Genomic DNA, 6,000 nt, shown 5'->3' on the forward strand with positions numbered 1-6,000 from the left:
AATACAGCAGCCTCCCATCCCTGCTTGGGTGCAGCTCAGTGAGTGCTTTACTGCCTCCTTTGTTTGATGGTTCTTGTCAATGTGATGAAGGCACATTATGCCCAGAATTATGCCCCAGATACTGAAAATTGTCCCAGCATGTGTGGACACATTCCCCTCCTTTGCTGAGGGGAACAAAGGCCAAGGTGTTAGACAGGCAGCACAAAAAACTGCACACACCCACGGCATGGGATGCTGGTGCTGATACCAAGTGTGGCATAATGCTAGCTTCAGGCTTCCTATAGGCTGAAGCTGGTTGTTTATGAGAGTGCCCATTGGCCAAATCCGGCCTCAAGGAACTCAGCAGCCTGAGCTGCTGAGCTTGTTGCCTACATGACACAGTCTTTGCTATTAAGCTCATCAGTATTAGTCTTCACAACTCCCATTAAAGACTGAATGCTTTTATTACCTCCCAGTACAGGCTGGATCCTAGGATGCCCTCCCAGTACAGCCTGGGCCCCTTCCATCCTCTCTACTCAGTCCCCTGCTCAAATGGAGTGGAGCTGAGCCAAGCCCTCACATCACCCCTTACAGTTCAGCCCTTCCCAAGCCCACCCCTAACCTTGACTCTGGCCCCATTGCTCATCCTGGCTCCAGCCTTTACCCTTGGCATTGACCCTTGGTTGTTAACCCCAGGACCCCACCCAGCCACAACCTAAACTCTGCCTCTCAGAACTGGCCCTCAGCTGAGCCCTTCCCAGAACACTCAGCAGGACATCTGAGGGAAGGAGACTTCTGAGTTTGGGAGAGCAAATGGAGATAGAGCAGCAGATGGCAGCTCTAGACAGAGAGAGAAATGAGGCTGAGTCTGGAAAGCAGGCTGGGTTCTCACACCCCTGGCCCTCACTAACAAGAGAAGGACAGTTCTGTGGGATCGGCAGAGGACCAACAGGAACAATACAAGACAGAAGACATGGGGACTGCAATGTTGTTAAAAGGAGAGGAGATGGCAGCAAAGACCAAGACATGGAAGGACTTTGTCTATCAAATAAGGCTTTAGGCTTCTAATGCCTGTGTGTTACTGAGTCCTAGATGAGGACCATGGTTAACCTTTTCAGCACAGGTACATTTTGGAGTGATCATTCCATGTCCATGCAGGTTAGTGAAGGATACTGCTGTATGGCTATGGGAGGCACTGAGTTTGATTTCCTCACTTCACATTCAAGACCCTCCCAGAACCCCTCAAGGACACCTCCCTGAAGTGGGCACATGGCTTCATCCCTGGCCCTGGGGAAGAAATGCCCCCAAAAGTGGCCTTTTGGGACAGAAATGTCAAAGAAAAACCAACCAAAGACAATACTTTATTAGGGTTGGGGTTTCCATTCTGATTAGGCATTAGCCTTGGGTTGAGGTTTTTCTTTACCTCTAGGAATGCCAAAGTGTTGAGGAACAAACAGCCAAATCCCAGCCCAGCTGCAGCAGTGGCAGTGGCTGTGCCGACTCAGCACTGTCATTACTCTCCTCAGCACTGGCTGGTGCTGGGAAGGGCAGGGACACATTTGCTCCTGAGGAAAGAAGGTGGAAAAGAGGAGATTTCAGTTCAATCTGCTGGAAAAGGCCCCCCAGGGGGGTCACGTTTGGCCTGGCAGTGCCGGGGTCGGTATATTGCTGTGTCCCCTGGGGCACGCTGGTCACCTGCATGGGGGTGAATATGCCAGGTGAGGGAGGAGCTGTGGATGAAGCCCTTGCTGCAGCCTGTGCAGGTGAAGGGCTGTCACATTTGTGGGTGCAGCGGTGCTGACCGAGGACAGCCATCTGGGTGAAGCTCTTGCCTCAGGCAGCTCGGAGGTGCAGCTGCTTCTGGCTGTGGATGCAGCAGTGCCGGATGAGGTTGGAGCTGAGGGTGAAGCTCTTGCCATAGTCATCACAGGCAGAGGGCTGGGCACGGGGCTGGGGGCAGTGGGGCTTTACCAGCTCCAGCAGCTGGGTGGTAAGCTTTGCCCACCCTCAGGGCACTGATGTGGCTGCTTGGGTGGCACAGAAGGGCTGATATGGGTCTGCCCTCTTCCTCCTCTTCATCTTCCTCCTCCTTTGGTTCATTCTTCTCCTATTCCATATCCCACTTTTCTTCCCCATCATCACCTTTGTCTTCCTCCTCCTCCTCTTAATCCTTCCTGTCCTCATCCATGTCTTCATCAACCACTTCCACTATTCCTCAAGGGTGAGCTTTGACTCCTCCAAATTATTCTTCAGGTGATTCTTCTCCTCCAAGATCTTGTCCAGGTCCTTCTGGGAGGCCATGCTGCTGACAGGAATGGTCACCCCTGGGTTCTTGGGCAAATCCTTGGGGACTGAGTGACTGAGAAGTAAGGACACTGTGTGTCACTTCTTGCAATGGAGGGATCAGAGCCCTAACTCCTGTGCTGAGTCCCCTGGTTGTAGTGCTGATGGGGCTGACACCCCCAGGACAAAGCCATCACAACCATCCCCCTCTGGCCATGCAACTGATACCTGACCACCTGGAGCTCAGGGAGATGAACTCCTAAATTCCCATCACAGTCAATGACCCTCAAAGCTCCACAAGTGGTGAAGTGTGGTTTGGGAGGAGGGTCTGGAGAGGGTTGAGAGGTGCTCAGGGGTCAGCAGGTGTCTGGGCTCTTGCTGCTGTCCCAAAGTTGGGTTCTTTACTTTCTGGCCTGTTGCAAGGAGCAGATCTGAAACTTTGCTTCTCCCCAGCACAGAGGAGCAGGGCTGATGGTGAGGAGAAGGATATGACCTCAGACAGAGAGAAGCAAAGGGTTAGAGGAGAGGACTGACCTGCAAGGAATGTCTTAGCCCTGACCAGGGCTCTCCCAGCCTTGCACTTCTCTCCCTATGGCTTGGGGGTTGGTCACCTCCTGCCAGCTCAGTGCATCTGTGCTTGGATCACAGCCAACAGGGAGCTGATAGAAAACTCTGAAAGTCAAAAACTTCAGGGTCTGTGCAAGTGGCAAAAGATCCCAGGATGATTCAGCATCCAAGGTTCTCCAGATCAGAGAAACACCTGATGGAAGTCAAGGATCTCCACCTCTAAATACAGTGACCCTAAAGCCAGAGCCTTGGAGCTCTCCTGGATCACAGCAGCTGTGTCCAGCATCTCCCCCACTCAGACATCTCTCAGACACAACCTGCACCAAGAGCCAGCACCAAGTCAGACTGCTCCAGGCTCAGTTCTCATCCTCTGAGAATGTTGAAGCTTTGTGAGTGTTTGCCCTGAGCTCCAGGAGAAGAAAACTGAACTCCAGGGCAGCCTCTCTGCCAGCCACCTTTCCACCTCTTTGTGTCTTTGGAGAGACACCTTTGCTGTCACCATGTTAGGGGGCTCTATGTTCTATTAGAAGCAACCAGCTCTGTCCCTGTGTCTGTGTGCTTGGTGCTTCTCTCTAGGCACAGCCATAGAAAGAGATTTGAATTCAGGATTGGTTCATGAGGAAGGGCTGCTAGGATCCAACCTTTTTCATCTGCTCCTCACTCTCAAGAACTCTTGACTGGCTGAGAAATCACAGCCATGGCAGAACTTGTTGGCTTTGTCTCACCCTTGTGGACAGGCAAGCTGCTGAAAGACAGCTTGTGCTGAGCAGATGGGTCCAGAGGGCTTGGATTGCTGAGGCAACTTTCTCAGCCTTGGCTTTGCTTAGCTTCCAAACAGCAACAATTCTTCTGTGGCTGTGTGCAGGCATTTCTCTAAGGAGAGCAGGGGGCAGCTGGTGCCATGGAGCTGTGAGCTCCAGCTGCAGAGAGCAGTGGAGAAGTCTGATGCAAGGAGCAGGGATGGAAGGCCCAGGTGGGCAGGGACAGCAATGGGGAGCTTGGAGAGGGTGAGGAGCAAAGTTGTCCACTCAGTGTCAGCCCTCAAAGGACAGCTTCTCCTCCCACTCCAGACCCCCTGAGCAGACAGCCTGCATCATTCTGGCTTGGTGGATGCTGCTGTCACCTCTGCCCTCATCTGAGAAAGAATCAAATAGTTTCCCATCAAAATCTGAGCTTTGTGAGGTGCACTTTGAAATCTGGAAGTGAACAACAAAGATGCAAAGAGCTCCTCAGGGCACTTGGGAATCATTCCATGAACCTCAGGTACTGAGAGAAGAGTGAAGAAACTGTGCAAGAAGCAGGAAGCAAAACACAAAGTACCTTGAAGCATTGATTGGCCCCACTGAGGCTTGTTACTGCCAAAGCTTCCCCAGGGACTCGTTAGAGCAGCTCAGGAGAGGCTGTGATTGCAGCAGACAAAGGCAAAGTGCAGGAGAGCAAACTCTGGCTCTGCTTTCTGCAGCACAAAGGCCAAGGCCTGAGCACAGCCCCTGGGCAGGCAGATCCTGTCCCTCATGTGTGGGTCAAGGCTCTTCAGGTGCAGTGGGGGTGGGGGGTGGGTTTCATAGCAGCATAGCATGGCCTAGGTTGGAAGGGACCTCAGAGCTCCTCTGCTCCAACGTCTGCTCAAGGCCTCACCCAGCCTGGCCTTCAACACCCTCAGGAGAGGGCATCCTCCCTGGACAGCCTCTTCCAGAGTCCCACAACCCTCATACAGAAGAACTTCTTCCTAAGACCCAGTCTAAACCTCCTTTTCCTCACCTTCAAACCTTTCCCTCCTGTCCTGTCACCAGACACCCTCATGAAAAGTTCCTCTCCAGCCTTCCTTTAGGATCCCTGCAGGGTTTCTGATGCTGAGTGGAGGACAAGGGCCTGACAGTCCCCAGCCTTCCTGGGGCTGTGGAAAGAGGCAGTGAGGACCTCCCAGTGCCTTAGGACAACATCTCCTCACAGGCCTGGGGGGCAGAGAATTGCCAGAGTCAAGAGGGCACAGCTTTGGCTTCTCTTCATCACTCCCACCACTGCCATTGCCCTTTGCCAGCTCTACCACAGCTTTGTCCTGCACTGTCTCACAGCTGCTTCTCCTGCCCTGCAGGCTGCAGACACTCATCTCACTTCCCCACCTTGGCCTTTCCATGCCTTCACTGACACCTGCCCACACTCACACTCTGCTCCTTGGGACACAAAGAGAAGGGCTGATCCCAGACTCCTTCCGGAGAACTTCCCAGGCCACAGCACTACCCTTTGAGAGAGGTTTCTTGCTCCTCATGGCCAGTCTTCACCTGCCAGGCTCCACCATCTGGCAGTGCTCCTCTCTCCTGCTCTTTCCTACCTCACCAGGACCTCCCAAGGCTGCTGGCCTTGCACTTTTTTGCATAGACAGCACCAGGCCCTGTGCCTGCTGCTGTCCCATCAGGTACTCAGGCAGCAGAGACACAGCAACCAAACCATCAGCCCCTTCCTGCAGTCAGCCCAGGCCCTTTGGCAGAGGGCATCTCCCAGATCACTGTGCCCATCTGCCAGCCATGAGCCCAGGGTTGCCCTATCACCTCCTGCAGACACAACTGATCTCACAGTCCCTTCCCCAGCTGTGTTCCTGCTGTTGGCCAATCCTCTCAGGAAGCAGAAGTGGCCTCACCTCCCCCTTCCCAGTCCTTGGCTTCCTACTGAATGGTGAGTTCCTGAGACACAACTGAGCACATGATTGCACACTCAGCCCTCAGCCTCCTTGTGGCCAGAGCCTGAGCAGATTCAAGTTTCACCAGATGCATCTGGGAGATTTCCTACCAAGGGTTTGATTGGAGAAGCTGCTGGCTCTGTCCTGCTGCATTTGTGGAGGAGACTCCTGCACATCCTCTTGTCCAATGATGCTGCTCAGGGCAGGGTTAAGCAGATAAGTTCCCTCAAGGGCTCTGCCATGTTTGGATTCATCTCCAGAGGAGCTGCAATGGCCCTGGGTCCAACATGGAGCAGAGGTCTACTTACACAAACCTCCGGCCAGAAAGAGAGAGAGTGAGTTAGAAAGTGTAGGATGAAGATACCAACAGTAAAAAACTAGACTCCCCAACCAGAAAGTACAGAAGCCAGGCTGGACCTTCACTGAGTGACATCAGAACTGCTCTGCAAGAGAAGACAAAGAGTTTATTGTTTCTGAAACCACCCAGTGATCAG

This window comes from Melanerpes formicivorus, unplaced genomic scaffold, assembly GCF_026170545.1.
Source record: "Melanerpes formicivorus ecotype bairdi unplaced genomic scaffold, bMelFor1.0.p_v2 SCAF_126, whole genome shotgun sequence".
Taxonomy (NCBI): domain Eukaryota; kingdom Metazoa; phylum Chordata; class Aves; order Piciformes; family Picidae; genus Melanerpes; species Melanerpes formicivorus.